Source organism: Stegostoma tigrinum, chromosome 34 (assembly GCF_030684315.1).
Source record: "Stegostoma tigrinum isolate sSteTig4 chromosome 34, sSteTig4.hap1, whole genome shotgun sequence".
Lineage (NCBI taxonomy): Eukaryota > Metazoa > Chordata > Chondrichthyes > Orectolobiformes > Stegostomatidae > Stegostoma > Stegostoma tigrinum.
This window is the reverse complement of record NC_081387.1, coordinates 28,491,249-28,509,422: the sequence shown is the minus strand read 5'-3', so window position 1 is coordinate 28,509,422 and position 18,174 is coordinate 28,491,249. Positions and strand designations below refer to the sequence as shown.

Genomic DNA, 18,174 nt, shown 5'->3' with positions numbered 1-18,174 from the left:
AGATATTGTTCTTAAAACTAAAGGGATCAAAGCATTTTGAAAGAAATTGGGATCCGCGATCATGCTGAATGGTGGAATAGGCTTGAAGGCCTAAATATTGCTCCACCTCCTAAATTCTGTGTTTCTATGTAACACTCCTGTGATTCTCTAATTCCTCCAATACACAGGACAAAATGAAATACAATACACCAGGTAAGGACTCATCAAGACTCTATGTAACTGCTGCAACACCCCTTTATTCTTGGACTGAAATCTCCTTGTGATGGCGGCCAGCATATCATTAACCTTCCTTACTGCTTGCTGTCCCTGCATGCTAGCTTTTATTGGCTCATGGATAAGATCACCAGGTCCCTTTGGACATCAGCACCTCAACCTCTTCCCATTTAACAAAGATTCCACCGTCCATTTTGTTAAGCAATTTGAATAATAGTACACGTATTCACAGTGTGTTCATCTGCCATGTGCTTACTCAGCCATTTGAAGTTTGCTTGCACCCTAGTCACGACTCACAAGTACACCACAAATGAAAGCCTGCCCTCCGGAGAATGATCCATTTATTCCAACTCTGTTAACCATTCCTCAATATGTGCTAATATATTACACCCAGTCCCATGGGCTCTAAATTTGTTTCTTAACTTTGTCTGTAGGACCTTATTGAAAGCTTTGTGAAAATTCAAGTACACCACATCAATTGCTTCACCTTTATCTAAACCAAAACTATAGCCCTCAAAAAAAATCTCCAGCAGGTTTGTCAAACATGTTTTGCCTTTCAGAAATCCATGAGTACACCAGTAAAGGTGCTGTCATAATGGCATCAGCCTCACGATGTGCAGGGATTCACGTTCTGAAACCCAGAGGTCCAGAAGCTGTAACCAGCAACGTATTCTGGAAACAGGGAAAGACCTGGAGTTCCATCCAAATATAAGATGTACACACTCGAGGCTGGAGTAGCCCTTCCAATTCTTTATTTATTAGTTAAACTTTCTACTAGAGATAAACCTTCCTTCTATGTATAAACCTTCCTAATACTGGTAAATCTCACTTATACTGAGAACACCTTCATGTCAGTAATAAGCCCAACTTAAAATAAAAGGTTACAAATGATACTCAACAGTTGTTCACTTGTTACTCATTATCACGGTTTCCTATTTTGTTGATTTGATCTGCAAGTTGCTTCAGTAAATAGGAAATACTCACCAGCTTTAATTGAATGTCACAGCACCATTTTCTTACCAAATTTCTGTTCTGACTTCACTCAAAAATCTTCTCCTACCTGTCTCCCTGAAGTTTCCCAGCTTTTTATGTCAATTCCCTCCACCTAAAGATTGGGAAACAAGTTAATGTCAAGTCTTTTATCCTGCCAATGTACACTGATGCCAGACAGTAAGAAATGGAGAGATTCCTGGTCAGCTGTGCAATGCAAAGAAATTGTGAGCCTCAGTTATCATAATTCATAGCACCATGGGGAAGTCTTCATCACCAGTACAGATATCTTCGCCAACAGAAAGCAAAGATTGAGGATAAATGGGTGTTTTTCTTGTTGGCGCGATCAGTGGCTAGTGGAGTGCCCAGGGATCAGCATGGGGATCAAAATTATTTGCAACTTACGGAGACGATTTGGAATTGTGGACCATTTGTTGTGTGTCAAAGTTGGCAGATGACACTAAGATGAGTGGTAGAGCAAAGTGTATAGAGGTCAGTGAAAGCCTGCTGAAGGATTTAAGATAACAAAGTGTGGGGCTGGATGAACACAGCAGGCCAAGCAGCATCTTAGGAGCACAAAAGCTGACGTTTCGGGCCTAGATCCTTCATCAGAAAATGGTCTAGGCCTGAAATGTCAGCTTTTGTGCTCCTAAGATGCTGCTTGGCCTATTGTGTTCATCCAGCCCCACACTTGGATTCTCCAGTATCTGCAGTTCCCATTATATCTGCTGAAGGATGTAGTTAGGTTAAGTGAGTGAGCAAGGGTCTAACAGATGAAGTAGAATATTGGTATTTGAGAGGTATTCCATTTTCGTAAGAATTACGGCAAAATGAACTATTATTTAAATAGTGAAAAATTGCAGCATTGTGGGTGGAACTGGGGTGTCCTTCTGCATGATTCACAAAATTTTAGTTTGCAGGTGCAGCACGTAATTAAGAGACAAATGGAATATTGTCTTTCATTGCTAGACGGATCCTCGTTGAATGTTCGTTAAGGCAAAGACAGAAAGATTTCTGAACAATTAAGGAATTTAAAAACAGGGAGGTTATGCTGCAGCTGAATAGGGTGTGGGTAAGGACACACCTGGAGTATTGTGTACAGTTGTGGTCTCCTTGACAAGGGATGTACTGGCACTGGAGGGAGTGCAGAGGAAGGTTCACTAGGTTGATTCTAGAATTGAGAAGATTGGCTTATGAGGAGAGATTGAGTAGACTGGGACTGTACTCATTGGAATCGAGAAGAATGAGGTAAGATCTAATAGACATATAAAATTATGAAAGGAATGGATAAGATAGAAGCAAGGAGGTTGTTTCCACTGATGGGTGAAACTAGAACTAATGGAGCATAGCCTTGAATAAGGGGGAGCAGATTTGAGTTGAGGAGGGACTTCTTCACCCAAAGGAATGTGAATCTTAAAGAGCATTCAACGAGGAAGCCTCAACTGCTTCACTGGGAATTCCCTGCCCAGGGAAGCAGTTGAGGCTTCCTCGTTGAATGTTCTTTAAGGCAAAGACAGAAAAAGATTTCTGAACAATTAAGGAATTAAGGGTTATGGTGAGTAGGTGGGTAAGTGGAGCTGAATCCATGAAAAGATCAACCATGATCTTATTGACCGGTGGAGCAGGCTCGAGAGGCCAGATGGACTATCCCAGATCTGATTTATTTATGTTCTTGTTACAACATGCTTTAGCAATTTGGACCTAGGAAACAAACATGAATAATTGAAATCTCCCCAGCTTATGCTTGAACTTTGAAGTATTTATGAAATGTCTTGAGACAAACTGGAAACTCCTTGACAGAAACTAAGTAGCCATTTTAATCCTAGAAGTGAATAGTCTTTACCATGAGACAATAATGTCCGAGCAAGACATGGCCATTAAGCCCATCAAGTTTGCTGTGCCATTCAATGTGATCATGGCTAATAGAATCATCCTGAACTCCATTTTACTGCCTTTTCCCCATAACTCTCAATTCCCTTCCTGATTAAACATCTCTCTGTCTCAGCCTTGAATATCCTGAGTGACCTAGCATTGACAGCCCTCTGCAGTAAAGAATTCTACAGAATCACTCCCCAGACAGTGAAGAAATTCCTCCTCATCTCTGCCTTAAATGGTTGACCCTATATTTTGAGATGATACCCCTCTGGTCCGAGACCCTCCCACAAGGACAAAAAGCTCTCCACATCTCCCCTACAAGACCCCTAAGAATCTTGTATGTTTCAATAAGATCACCTTTCATTCTTCTTAAAAACTGAAAGAATGGTTTACTGCAACCCTGCAGATGTTGTAAATCAGAAATAAAAACAGAAATTGCAGTAAAAGCTCAACAGGTCTGGCAGCATCTGTGAAGAGAAATCAGAGTTAACGTGCCAGGTTCTGTGACATTTCCTCAAAACTGTTAACTCTGATTTTTCTTCACAGATGCTACCGGTAGACTTGCTGAGTTTTTCCAGCAATTTTTGTTTTTGTTTCTTAATTCCAATGAGTGCAAGCCCAACCTACTCAATCTGTCCTCGTACAATGGTTCCTCCATCCCCAGGATCAGTCTTGTGAAACTTTTCTGTCGTACTTCCAACGCCAGTTTATCTTTCCTTAGATAGAGGACCTAAAACTGTTCACAGTATCCCAACCGTGGTGGGACTCGTGTTTTGTCTAGTTTTAAAAAAAAATCCCTATATTTAAATTCTATAGCACCATCCCAGCAACAATTCGAAATCTTTAAACAGTAATTATCAAGGTGTGTTTAAATTGCACTTTCTTCAGTGTTAATAAACATTTTCATTTCTCTACATTTGAAATTCTGTTTCAAAAACAAAAATAATCACAGTGATTATACCTGTGTCTGTACATGTTCATCCATTTTTTTATATGTACATGTGTGTGCGAATGTATGTGTGTGCTTCTGTACATGAGTGCATGTGTATGTGTCAGTGTGCCTGTTTCTGTGTCTGTGTACATGTCTGTGTCTGTGTATGTGTTTGTAGCAGCGTGTGTATCAGTAAGTTGTGTGTCTGTCTGCATTTATATGCCTCTGTGTGTATGTGTGTGTCAGCGTGTGTATCAGTAAGTGTGTACATATGTCTGTGTGTGTGTGTGTGTGTGTGTGTGTGTGTTTGAGAGTGTGGAGTTATTGGGAATTAATACTGGTGTCCTCAGCCAATCCCATTTACACTATAATCCCAGCCAGCTGAGTGTCTCCATTTATCAGTAATATATTCTGCTTTTGTTCTTGTTACTACAGGTATCGCTGTCGTATGCCCCCCGCAATCTCTCGCAGTCAACATTAACATTGACGGAGGATGCTAATTGAACTAAACAAGGTGAGGAACCAGGAGTTAAACCAACAAGGCTGTTACCGTCTGTCCCCGATCTCACGATCATGCAAACTGCTGATTATGATATAACTGTATTGCTGAGAATGTAGCACCACATCAGGAGGCTCACTGCCCTGTATTAGCTGCCAGAGGAATTCATAGGGTGGATGAACTGCTAAAATGAGGATTGTCGGGCAGCTTCTGTTAGACTGTGGCAGTCACACATTGGCTACGAGGTGGAAATATGAAGAGGAGCTGAAGAATCCTTCGAAACTGGGGAGTTTCTCCCGTTATAGTGAAGACACAGGTGTCAGTATGATTAAAGGAAGCATGTTGTTCCAGTGTTATCTATAAAACCATGTATTTATCTGTATTAAAACCATCTGCCAGCAGTGTCCCCATCTACAAGTGCTTGAATCCATTTTGGATATTCATGTCCGATTCCAACGTTATTGAGCATGAATGTGGGATATTTGAACACCTGGAAATTCTGGATACATGAGCAATCTGGCTCATGACAGCCATGCACTGCCAGTAGAAATGTCTAGCTGTTTACAAGGCCCACACTGTATTGTCACCAGGGCTAGAGACACCTCTCTTTCTTTCGTAATCTCCTGTCTCGTGAACCAGAAATGGAGACATTCACTTTTCTACCCACTCAGTTGTACGAAATCACAACACAGTCTCAGAAACAGAATGAAAGCAAAATGGGCACATGACATCAGCCTAAGCACCAGAAAAGCCTGCATCAAATACAGCAGTTAACCCTGTACAACCCTGTAAAATCTTGCTGAATAATAATTTGGGGTTTATGTTAAAATTGGTAGAGCTATTCCACAGACTGTCAAGCCACAACTCTGCCCTAGTCATATTCACAGAATCACAGCTTTCACAAAAACTCCTAGACACTGCTACCAGTCAGGGGGTGAGGAGTCTTGCGAATCCTAAACATTGACTCCAGACCCCATGAAGTCACATGGCATCAGGTTAAACATGGGCAAGGATACCTCCTCCTGATTACCATCCTCCCTCAGCTAATGAATCAATACTCCTCCATGTTGCACAACACTTTGAGGAAGCAGTGAGGTTGGCAAGGGTTCAAAATATACTCTGGCTGGGGAATTTCAATGTCTACCCGAAAGAGAGGCTCAGCAGCAGCACCACAGATCAAGCTGGTCAGATCCTAAAGGACATACCTGCCAGACTGAGTCTGTGGCAAGTGATGGGGGGAAAACATAGTTGACCTCATCCTCACTAATCAGCTGGCTGCAGATACATCCATAACAATACCATCCTTGCAGAGACTTCCACAAGACACAAAACCAAGAATCACCGGGAAATCCTGAGTGTGACAGGACCCTCCACAAGACTCATGCAATGGACAGTGTCAGGGGCTTTTCTAAGGTTTTGTTCAAAACACACAAGCATGACAATGTCACCCAGGAAGCTTGCTGCAATGTTACAGGTGATGGACCTCAGCTGAAGAGAACACATAGTCAACTTACCAAATCACATGGACCTTGTCTGAAAACATTAAATCTTCATTACCATCAAAGTGACATACCCCAAAAGAAAGTGAGGGGCATTGTGTGATTCCATGAACTCCAGACTAGGAATAGAGTGTATCCTAGAGGCAATTTGATGAGATCCCAACATGAAAGATTCCAGTAAAAAGTTCTTCTTCTCATTCTCAGCAGTAGGAGCAGTTGTCGTCAAAAAGATTAGGGACTAGATTTGCTGTGTTTTTGGTTCAGCCTGTGTTTAACCATGAAACAATGAGATGTAACAGCAGAAGTAGACTATTCAGCCCATCAACTCTGCTCTGCTATTTAATGAGATCATGGCTGATCTGACCTTTGTAACCGTCACTGTCCTGCCTTTTCACCGTAACACTTTGGTACCAAACAAAAGCTGGAGAAACTCAGGAAGTCTGGCAGTGTCTGTGAGGAGAGAAGCAGAGTTAATTTTTCAAGTCCAGTATGACTGTTTGAAGAAGGGCCACTGGATTCAAAACATAAATTCTGTTTCTCTCCCCACAGGTGCTGCTAGACCTGCTGAGTTTCTCCAGCAATTTCTGTTTTTGCTTCAGATTTCCAACATCTACAATCTTTACCATCAACTGATTAACCCTGACTGATTGAAATTCTGTTTGTCTCAGCCTTAAATGTGCCTAATAACCCAGTCTCGATAGCCCTCTGCAATAAAGAATTCCACAGACTCAGTCCCATCAGAGAGAAGAAGGATCCCAACCCGAAACATCAACTTTCCAGCTCCTCTGATGCTGCCTTACCTGCTGTATTCCTCCAGCTCCACATGTATTGACTCTGAATCCAGTATCTGCAGTTCTTGCTATCTCAGAAGAAATTCCTCCTCGTCTCTGGTTAAATGAGTGACCCCTTATTCTAAGATGGTGCCTAGTCTCTTCTGCACAGGGGAAACCACATCTCCACAGCTCCCCTGTAAAGTCATCCCTAAGAGAACAATCCTAACTTCTTCAATCTATCCCCATCTCTAAAATTTCTCATCTTTGGAACCATTCTTGTAAATCGCATCTGCGATCTCTCCAATGTGAGAAGAAAGCTGAGAGGGAGATCTGATAGACATTTTCAAAATCCTGAGCAGAGGCTGAACAATGTATAGAAGCAGAAGCTGTTCCACTCAGAAAAGGAACAAGAACAAGAGAGGCGTAAATTTAAAGTGAGGTTCAAACAAAGTGAAGGTGAAGACTTTCTCACCCAGTGGGTAGTGATGGTGTGGGATGTACTGCCTGGAAATGTGGGGGAGGCAGGTTCAATGGAGGCATTCCAGAGAGACATTGGATGGGTATTTGGATAGAAATAGGGGGCAGGGTTAGGGGGAAACACAAAACCATAAGACTATAAGACATAGGAGGAGAAATCAGGCCTTTCAGCCCATTGAATCTGCTCTGCCATTCAATCATGGCTGATACATTTTTCAATACCATTCTCCCGCTTTCTTCCATTAACCTTTGATCCTCTTGACAATCAAGAATCTATCTATCTCTGTCTTAAATATACTCAGTGACCTGGCCTCCGCCGCTTCCTATAACAATGAATTCCATAGATTCACTACTCTCTGGTTGAAGAAGTTTCTTCTTATCTCCATTCTAAAGGGTCATCCATTTACTTTAAGACCATGCTCTCTGGTCCTAGTCTCTCCTACCAAAGGAAACAATATTCACTCTGTCCAGGTCATTCAGTATTCTGCAAGTTTCAGTTAGGTCCCACCATCCTTCTAAACTCCAAGTCTCGACCCAGAGTCCTCAAACATCTGTCTTTCATAACTGGGATCATTCTTGTGAACCTCCTCTAGACCTGCTCCAGGGCCAGAATATCCTTCCTGAAATTGCTCATAATACTCTAAATGTAGTCTGACCAAAGCTTTATAAAGCCTCAGAAGTACGTCCCTGTCTTTATATTATAGACCTCGCAAAATAAATGCTAACATTATATTTGCCTTCCTAAATGCTGACTCAATCTGCAAGTTTACCTTAAGAGAAACCTGGAATAGGACTTGCAAGCCCCTTTTCACTTCAGATTTCTGCATTTTCTTCCCATTTAGAAAATAGTCCATGCTTCTGCTCTTCCTACCAATATGCATGACATCACACTTTCCCATGTTGTATTCCATCTGCCATATTTTTGCCTGGTCTCCTAACCTGTCCAAATTTTTCTGCAGTTTCTCTGCCTCCTCAATACCCTTTGTCCCTGCAAATATTTTTGTATCATCTGCAAACTTAGCAAGAACACTCTCAGTTCCTTTATCTAGATCATTAACGTATAAAGTGAAAAGTTGTGGTCCCAACACAGACCCTTGTGGAACAGCACTGGTCACTGGCTTCCATCATGAGAAAGACCCTTTTATCCCCACTCTCTGCTTTCTGCCAGACAGCCAATTATCTATCCATGCTGGCACCTTGTCTCTAACACCATGGGCCCTTATCTTACTCAGCAGCCTCCTCTATCAGTCCATAAGGCATAGGAGTGGAAGTAAGGCCATTCGGCCCATCGGGTCCACTCCGCCATTTAAATCATGGCTAATGGGCATTTCAACTCCATTTCCCTGCACTCTCCCCGTAGCCCTTGATTCCTTGTGAAATCAAGAATTTGTCGATCTCTGCCTTGAAGACATCTAACGTCCCGGCCTCCACTGCACCCCGTGGCAATGAATTCCACAAGCCCACCACTCTCTGGCTGAAGAAATGTCGTCTCATTTCAGTTTTAAATTTACCCCCTCTAATTTTAAGGCTGTGCCGACGGGTCCTAGTCTCCCCGCCTAATGGAAACAACCTCCCAGAGTCCACCCCTTCTAAGCCATACATTATCTTGTAAGTTTCTATTAGATCTCCCCTCAACCTTCTAAACTCTAATGAGTACAATCTCAGGATCCTTAGCCATTCATCATACGTTAAACCTACCATTCCAGGGATCATCCATGTGAATCTCCGCTGAACACGCTCCAGCGCCAGTATGTCCTTCCTGAGGTGTGGGGCCCAAAATTGGACACTGTATTCTAAATGGGGCCTAACTCGAGCTTTATAAAGCCTTAGAAACACATCGCTGCTTTTATATTCCAACCCTCTTGAGATAAACGACAACATTACATTCGCTTTCTTAATTACGGACTCTACCTGCAAGTTAACCTTTAGAGAATCCTGGACCAACACTCCCAGATCCCTTTGTACTTCTGCTTTACGAATTTTCTCACCGTTTAGAAAATAGTCCATGCCTGTATTCTTTTTTCCAAAGTGCAAAACCTCACATTTACTCACATTGAATTTCATCAGCCATTTCCTGGACCACTCTCCTAAACTGTCTAAATCTTTCTGCAGCTTCCCCACCTCCTCAGTACTACCTGCCTGTCCACCTATCTTTGTATCATCGGCAAACTTCGCCAGAATGCCCCCAGTCCCTTCATCCAGATCATTAATATATAAGGTGAACAGCTGCGGCCCCAACACTGAACCCTGCAGGACACCACTTGTCACTGGTTGCCATTCCGAAAAAGAGCCTTTTATCCCAACTCTCTGCCTTCTGTCAGACAGCCAATCCTCAATCCAAGCCAGTAGCTCATCTCAAACACCATGGGTCCTCACCTTACTCAGCAGCTTCCTGTGAGGCACCTTATCAAAGGCCTTCTGGAAGTCCAGATACATAATATCTATTGGCTGTCCATGGCCTAACCTGCCAATTACCCTCTCAAAAAATTCTAATGGATTTTTCAGGCATGACCTCCCTTTGATGAAACCACAATGACTTTGCCTATTTTATTATGCATTTCCAAGTATTCAGAAATCTCATCCTTCACAATGCATTCCAAAATCTTGCCAGTGGCTGAGTTCAGGCTAACCAGCCTGTTATCTCCCATCTTTTGCCTCACATCCTTCTTAAATGGGTTGAGGAGTGGGAATGGGGTGTTACACTAGTGACTTTCCAGTCCTCTCAAATCCTCCCTGGCTCCACTGATTCCTGAAAGATCACTGCTAATGCCTCCATTATCTCTTCAGTTGTCTTCTTCAGAACTCTGTGGTGTAGTCCATCTGCTCCAGGTTACTTATCCACCTTTAGACCATTCAGTTCTTCTAGCACCTTCTCCTTTATGATGGCCGCTATACTCTCCTCAGCCACCACCCATCCCCCCACCCCCGGCTCTCTTGAATTGTTGGGATATTAATTGTGTATTCCATCGTGAAGACTGACACAAAGTACTTGTTCTTGAAATGCCCATCAGCCATGATTTAAATGGCGGAGTGGACTTGATGGGCCAAATGGCCTTACTTCCACTCCTATGTCTTATGGTCTTAAATTAACTTTTGCAATATTTGATATTACTGGCTAGCTTACCCTCATATTTAATCTTCTCCCTCCTTATTTCTTTTCTCGTTGTCCTCTGTTGGTCTTTGTAGGCTTCCCACTGCTCTTCGCCACATTATATGCTTTGTCTTTTGCTTCTTTGCTGTCGCTGACTTCACTTGTCAGCCATGGTTGCCTCATCCTCCCTTTAGAATGCTTCTTTTTCTGAGGGATGAATTTTTGCTATGTCACCCAAATTACTCCCAAAGTCTCCTGCCATTGCTGTTCCACTGTCTTTCCTGCTAGGCTCCTCGCCCCAGTCAGTTTTGGCCAGCTCCTCCCTCATGCCTCTATAGTTGCCTTTATTCAACTGTAATGCTGTTAACATCTGACTCCACCTTCTCCCTCTCAAATTGTGGAGTAATTTCTATCATATTATGGTCACTGTCCTCTAATGGCTCTCTCACCTTAAGCTCCCTTATCAAGTGTGCAACTTTACACATCACTAAATTCAGTATTGCCTGTTGCCTAGTGGGGGCTTAGCAATTAGCTGCTCTAAAAAGCCATCTCATAGACATTCCACAAATTCCTTTTCTCGCAATCCACTACCAACCTGATTTTCCTATGCCACCTGCATGAAATCCCCCATGATTACTGTAACCTTGTCTTTCTTACATGCCTTTTCTATCTCCTGGTGTATCTTGTGCCCCAAATCCAGGCTACTGTTTGGAGGCCCGCACATAACTCCCATTATGTTTTTTTTAACCTTTGCAGTTCCTCAACTCTACCCACACAGATTCTACATCATCTGACCTTATCTATGTCTTGCAATTGATTTAAATTCATTTCTTACTCATTAGGCAACTCTAACCCCTTTGCCTTCCTGCCTGCCTTTTTGATAGGATGCATATCCTTAGATATTTAACTACCAATCCAGATCCCTTTGCAGTCACGTGTCCACGATGGCAACCACATAATTTTAATCTGTGCCACAATCTCAGTTACCTTATTTCGTAAACTGCATGTATTCAGATACAACACTTTCAGTCCTGTAGAGAACATAGAACTTAAAACATAGAACAGTATAGCGCAGTACAGGCCCTTTGGCCCACGATGTTGTGCTGAACTTTTACCCTAAACCTAGGGTCTGTCTAACCTCCAATGATATATATTGTGATCCATACGCCTATCTAATAGCTGCTTTAATGCCCCTAATGAGGCCAACTCTACTACCCTCTCCAGCAATGTATTCCACACCACTACCACTCTGAGTAAAGAACCTACTCTGACATCTCCCCCTGTGTCTACCTCCACTCACTTTAAACAATGCCCCTCATAAAAGCTATCTCCACCCTAGGAAAAAGTCTCTGGCTGTCCACTCTATCTATACCTCTGATCATTTTGTACACCTCTATCAAGTCACCTCTCATCCTTCGCCGCTATAAAGAGAAAAGCCCTAGCTCTGTCAACCTTTCCTCGTAAGACCTTCCCTCCAGGCAACATCCTGGTAAATCTCCTCTGCACCTTTTCCAACACTTCCACCTCTTTCCTGTAATGAGGTGACCAGAACTGGACATAATACTCCAGATGTGGCCAAACCAAGCTTTTGTACAGCTGGAGCATAACTTCAAGGCTCTTGAACTCAATCCCTCTATTAATGAAAGCTAACAAACCATACACCTTCTTAACAACTCTATCCACCTGGGTAGCAGCTTTCAGGGAGCTGTGAACACAAACCCCAAGATCCCTCTGCTCCTCCACACTGCTAAGAATCTTTCCATTAACCCTGTATTCTGCTTTCAAGTTTGTCCTTCCAAAATGAATCACTCACACTTTTAAGGGTTAATCTCCATCTGCCAATCTGCCAAAGGGTCTCGACCTGAAACGTCTGCTTTCCTGCTCCTCTGATGCTGCTTGGCCTGCTGTGTTCCTCCAGCTCTACACCATGTTATCTCTGCATTCTATCAATGTCCCTTTGTAACCTAGAACAGCCTTCCGCACTGTCCACAACTTGGCCCACCTGCATATCGTCTGCGAACTTGCTAATCCACCCTTCCACTCCTTCATCTAAATCAAGTACAAAAATCACAAATAGAAGAGGGCCCAGAACAGATCCTTGTGGTACACCACTCGTAACTGAGCACCATGTTCAATATTTTCCATCCACTACCACCCTTTGTCTTCTAAAGGTCAGCCAGTTCTGAATCCAGAATTTATCAAATCTCTTCTTGTTGTCATTTGTTTATCCAGTGTGCTTGAACTTACATTCCTAAGACTTTCCAAACACCATAGCCTATTTTGTGTTTGTGCTGGAGATGTTATTAACCTCTCCTGATTTCTCCTTTCTTTTCATTCTTTTCATATTTTTCCAAGCATTTGAATTTACCCCCATAGAGGCTAACCTGCTGCTTTGTTTCCCATTGCCTATTATACTTCTTGGCATTTTACAGAGAGAGATAGACTGACAGAGAAAAGTTACCGACAGACGTAAAAAGAGATAGGCCCAGACAAAGGCAGAGGGAGATAGACAGATGAAAAGGGATTGAGAGGGACAGACCCAGAGCAGGAGGCGATAGTCTAGTGGTATTATTACTGTACTGTCAATCCAGAGACTCAGATAATGTTCTGGGGTCCCAGGTTCGAATGGCAGACGGTGGAATTTGAATTTCAATTCAATAACCATCTGAAATTAAGAATCTGATCATGATCATGAATCCATTTTCTATTTCACATTTATATATATATCGTGTGATTGCCAAAAACCTTTTGGTTCCTTTTTCATTTATCTAAGTTAGGTTTAATAATGTCAGGAGATCTCACAACCGTGTTGTGCTCCTCTTGCTCAATGTGGGAGCTCAGGGACAGGGCTGATGTCCCTGACTCCTTCACGTGCAGGAAGTGTTTCCAGCTGCAGCTCTTGTTAGACCGCATGACGGCTCTGGAGCTGCGGATGGACTCACTTTGGAGCATACGTGATGCTGAGGGGGTCGTGGATAGCACGTTTAGCAATTTGGTCACACCGCAGATTAGGATTGCTGATGGAGATAGCGAATGGGTGACCAAAAGGCAGAGGAAGAGCAAGAAGGCAGTGCAGGTGTCCCCTGCGGTCATCTCCCTCCAAAACAGGTATTCAGTTTTGGATACTGTTGGGGGAGATGGCTCACCAGAGGAAGGCAGCAGTAGCCAGGTTCACGGCACCATGGCTGGCTCTGCTGTACAGAAGGGCGGGAAAAAGAGTGGAAGGGCGATTGTCATTGGGGATTCAATTGTAAGGGGAGTAGATAGGTGGTTCTGCGGTCGAAAACGGGACCCCGAATGGTATGTTGCCTCCCAGGTGCACGGGTCAGTGATGTCTCAGATGGGCCACAGAACATTCTGAAGGGGGAGGGTGAACAGCCAGTTGCTGTGGTGCATATAGGCACCAACGATATAGGCAGGAAACGGGATGAGGTCCTACCAGCAGAATTTAGGGAGTTAGGAGCCAAGTTAAAAAGTAGGACCTCACAGGTAGTAATCTCAGGATTGCTACCAGCGCCACGTGCTAGTCAGAGCAGAAATGAAAGAATGACCAGGATGAATGCATGGCTTGAGAGATGGTGCAGGAGGGAGAGCTTCCGATTTTTGGGACATTTGAACCGGTTCTGGGGAAGGTGGGACTATTACAAATTGGACGGTCTACACCTGAGCCGGACTGGAACCAATGTCCTTGGGGGTGCTTTTGCTAATGCTGTGGGGGAGGGTTTAAACTAATGTGGCAGGGGGATGGGGACCAAATATTGGACAGAAAAGAGGTAGAAACGAAAGCCTGTAGGGAACTAGTTAATGGAGTAAGTGTGACTAAAGGGGATAGTAGTCGGGGAGCAGATGGTGAACACAAGAGGGCAGGTGATCTGAGGTGCATTTGTTTTAATTTGCGAGAAGTGTAGTAGATAAGGCAGATGAGCTTAGGGCTTGGATCGGTACCTGGAAGTATGATGTTATTGCTATTACTGAGACTTGGTTGAGGGAAGGGCATGATTGGCAACTAGACGTTCCAGAATATTGATGCTTCAGGTGGGATAGAGAGGGAGGTAAAAGGGGTGGAGGAGTTGCAGAAATCGTCAAAGATGATATCACAGCCGCACTGAAGGAGGGCCCCATGGAGGACTCAAGCAGTGAGGCAATATGGGGAGAACTCAGAAATAGGAAGGATGCAGTAACAATGTTGGGGCTGTACTACAGGCCTCCCAACAGCGAGCGTGAGATAGAGGTACAAATATGTGAACAGATAATGGAAAGGTGTAGGAGAAACAGGGTGGTGGTGATGGGAAATTTTAATTTTCCCAACATTGACTGGGATTCACTCAGTGTTAGGGGTCAAGATGGAGCAGAATTTGTATGGTGTGTCCAGGAGGGTTTTCTAAAGCAGTATGTATGTAGTCCAACTCGGGAAGGGCCATACTGGTCCTGGTGCTGGGGAATGAACCCAGCCAGGTGGTTGATATTACAGTAGGGGACTACTTTGGAAATAGCGACCACAATTCCGTAAGTTTTACAATACTCATGGACAAGGATAGGAGTGGTCCTAAAGGAAGAGTACTAAGCTGGGGGAAGGCTGACTATACCAAGATTCGGCAAGATCTGAGGAATGTAGATTGGGAGAAACTGTTTGAAGGTAAATCCACATTTGATATGTGGGAGGCTTTTAAGGAGAGGTTGATTAGCGTGTAGGAGAGACATGTTCCTGTGAAAATGAGGAATAGAAAAGGCAAGATTAGGGAGCCATGGATGACAGGTGAAATTGTGAGACTAGCTAAGAGGAAAAAGGAAGCATACATGAGGTCTAGGCGACTGAAGACAGACGAGGCTTTGCAAGAATATTGGGAATGTAGAGCGAATCTGAAACGAGGGATTAAGAGGGCTAAGAGAGGACATGAGATATTGCTGGCAAACATGGTTAAGGAAAATCCCAAAGCCTTTTATTCATATATAAAGAGCAAGAGGGTTACTAGAGAAAGGAATGGCCCACTTAAGGAAAAAGAAGGAAAGTTATGCGCTGAGTCAGAGAAAATGGGTGACATTCTTAATGAGTAGTTTGCATCGGTATTCACCAAGGAGAGGGACATGACAGATGTTGACGTTAGGGATAGATGTTTGCTTACTCTAGGTGAAGTTGACATAAGGAAGGAGGAAGTGTTGGGTATCCTAATAGACACTAAGGTGGACAAGTCCCTAGGTCCGGATGGGATCTATCCCAGGTTAATTAGGGAAGCAAGAGAGGAAATAGCCGGGGCCCTAACAGATATTTTTGCAGTGTCCTTAGACACGGATGAGGTCCCGGAGGACTGGAGACTTGCTAATGTTGTCCCCTTGTTTAAAAAGGGCAGCAGGATAATCCAGGTAATTATCGACCGGTGAGCCTGATGTCAGTGGTAGCGAAGCTACTGGAGAAGATACTGAGGGATAGGATCTATTCCCATTTGGAAGAAAATGGGCTTATCAGTGATAGGCAACATGGTTTTGTACAGGGAAGATCATGTCTTACCAACTTAATAGAATTCTTTGAGGACGTGACAAAGTTGATTGATGAGGGAAAGGCTGTAGATGTCATATACATGGACTTCAGTAAGGTGTTTGATAAGGTTCCCCATGGCAGGCTGATGGAGAAAGTGAAGTCACAGGGGGTCCAGGGTGTGCTAGCTAGATGGATAAAAAAAACTGGCTGGGCAACAGGAGACAGAGAGTAGTAGTAGAAGGGAGTTTCTCAAATTGGAGACCTGTAATCAGTGGTGTTCCACGGGATCTATGCTGGGACCACTGTTGTTTGTGATATATGTAAATGATCTGGAGGAAGGTGTAGGTGGTCTGATCAGCAAGTTTGCTGATGACACTAAGATTAGTGGAGTAGCTGATATTGAAGGGGACTGTCAGAAATTACAGCAGAATATAGATAGACTGGAGAGTTGGGCAGATAAATGGCAGATGGAGTTCAATCCGGGCAAATGCAAGGTGATGCATTTTGGAAGATCAAATTCAAGGGCGAACTATACAGTAAATGGAAAAGGCCTTGGGAAAATTGATGAACAGAGAGATCTGGGTGTTCAGGTCCATTGTTCCCTGAAGGTGACAACGCAGGTCAATAGGGTGGTCAAGAAGGCATATGGCCTGCTTTCCTTCACTGGGCGGGGTATTGAGTACAAGAGTTGGCAGGTCATGTTGCAGTTGTATAGGACTTTGGTTCGGCCACATTTGGAGTACTGTGTACAGTTCTGGTCTCCACATTACCAAAAGGATGTGGATGCTTTGGAGAGGGTGCAGAGGAGGTTCACTAGGATGTTGCCTGGTATGGAGGGTGCTAGCTATGAAGAGAGGTTGAGTAGATTAGGATCATTTTCATTAGAAAGACGGAGATTGAGGGGGGGACCTGATTGATGTCTACAAAATCATGAGGGGTCTCGACAGGGTGGATAGCAAGAAGCTTTTTCCCAGAGTGGTGACTCAATTACTGGGGATCATGAGTTCAAAGTGAGAGGAGGAAAGTTTAAGGGAGATATGCATGGAAAGTTCTTTACACAGAGGGTGGTGGGTGCCTGGAATGCGTTGCCAGCAGAGGTGGTAGACGCAGACACGTTAGTGTCTTTTAAGATATATTTGGACAGGTACATGGATGGGCAGGGAGCAAATGGACACAGACCATTAGAAAATAGATGACAGGTTAGACAGAGGATCTTGATCGGCGCAGGCTTGGAGGACCGAAGGGCCTGTTCCTGTGCTGTAGGTTTCTTTGTTTCTTTGTTTCATTGTTGATTGTTGGAAAAGCCCATCTGGTTCACTAATGCCCTTTAGGGAAGGAAACTTCCATCCTTACCTGGTCTGACCTACATGTGTTTCCAGACCCACACCACTCTTAACTGCCCTCTGGGCAATTAGGGATAGGCTATAAGTGCCCACCTCCAAGTTCCCTGCCAAGCCAGTCGCCTTCCTGACTTGGAAATATCGCAGTTCCTTCACTGAGAAATAGATAGATGGAGACAGAGAAAAAGAGAGAGAGAAAGAGAGAGAGAGAGAGGTGAATGCAGACTATGAGAGACTGGGACAAAAAGAGTACATGTGAGAGATGGGGACAAATAGAGACAGCATGAGAGATTAGCTGTCATTTCTGCCTCCTTCAGCAGCATGGCACCACTAGACACAAATTCCCCTGCCCTTCCTTGTCAACTTTCTGCAGGGACTCTTCCTGCTGGGACACCTTGGTCCATTCTTCCTTCACTCCCAACCCAGCCCCATGTCCCCACAGCACCTTCCCTTACAACCACAGAGACCTACACTTTTCCTTTCTCCCTCCTCAGTATCCACGGGCCCAAACACACCTTCCAGGTGAAGCAGTACTTCACTCAATGTAGTCTACTGCATCTGTAAGGGAATCAGGGGATCGGGGGAGGTGGGAATGTGGGGTTTTGAAATTAAACAGGCACCAGGACCTCATTGAATGGAGAAGCAGGTTCAAGGGACTGAATAGCCTCATCCTGCTCAGAGTGAGGCATGAAGGTTAGAGGGAGAGAGGGCCAACCCCTGAGGGGGGAGACAGATGTGGAGACGAGGAAGGGCAAGCTGATCCCACACCAACTTTCCAATGGGAATTGAGAAGGTCTTTAAAGGGAAAAGATTTGCAGGTCAAGGGAAAAAGGAATGAGGTGAGGTACAGGATTAATTCAATGGTGTAAAAAGCCATAACAGGCACAATGGATAGAATGGCCTTGATATAACAAATCCAATCCAGTCTTTGTTTCACTTCCATTCAATGAGTGTCTCAGTTTGCAAAAATCTTGGGAGTTCACAGCAGTTAAATAGTTACCGGCACAGAA

The 18,174-nt window shown here is 43.8% G+C and overlaps 1 protein-coding gene across 1 annotated transcript in view; it reads left to right on the top strand.

The window, feature by feature from the left end:
- LOC125446636 (carcinoembryonic antigen-related cell adhesion molecule 20-like) overlaps positions 1 to 4,880 on the top strand; it is a 111,550-nt gene extending 106,670 nt beyond the window's left edge. The window contains exon 7 of the mRNA XM_059639773.1: positions 4,445 to 4,880. The gene's annotated coding sequence lies outside the window, so the exon portion shown is untranslated. The remainder of the gene's footprint in view (positions 1 to 4,444) is intronic.
- Positions 4,881 to 18,174: the final 13,294 nt, after the last annotated feature.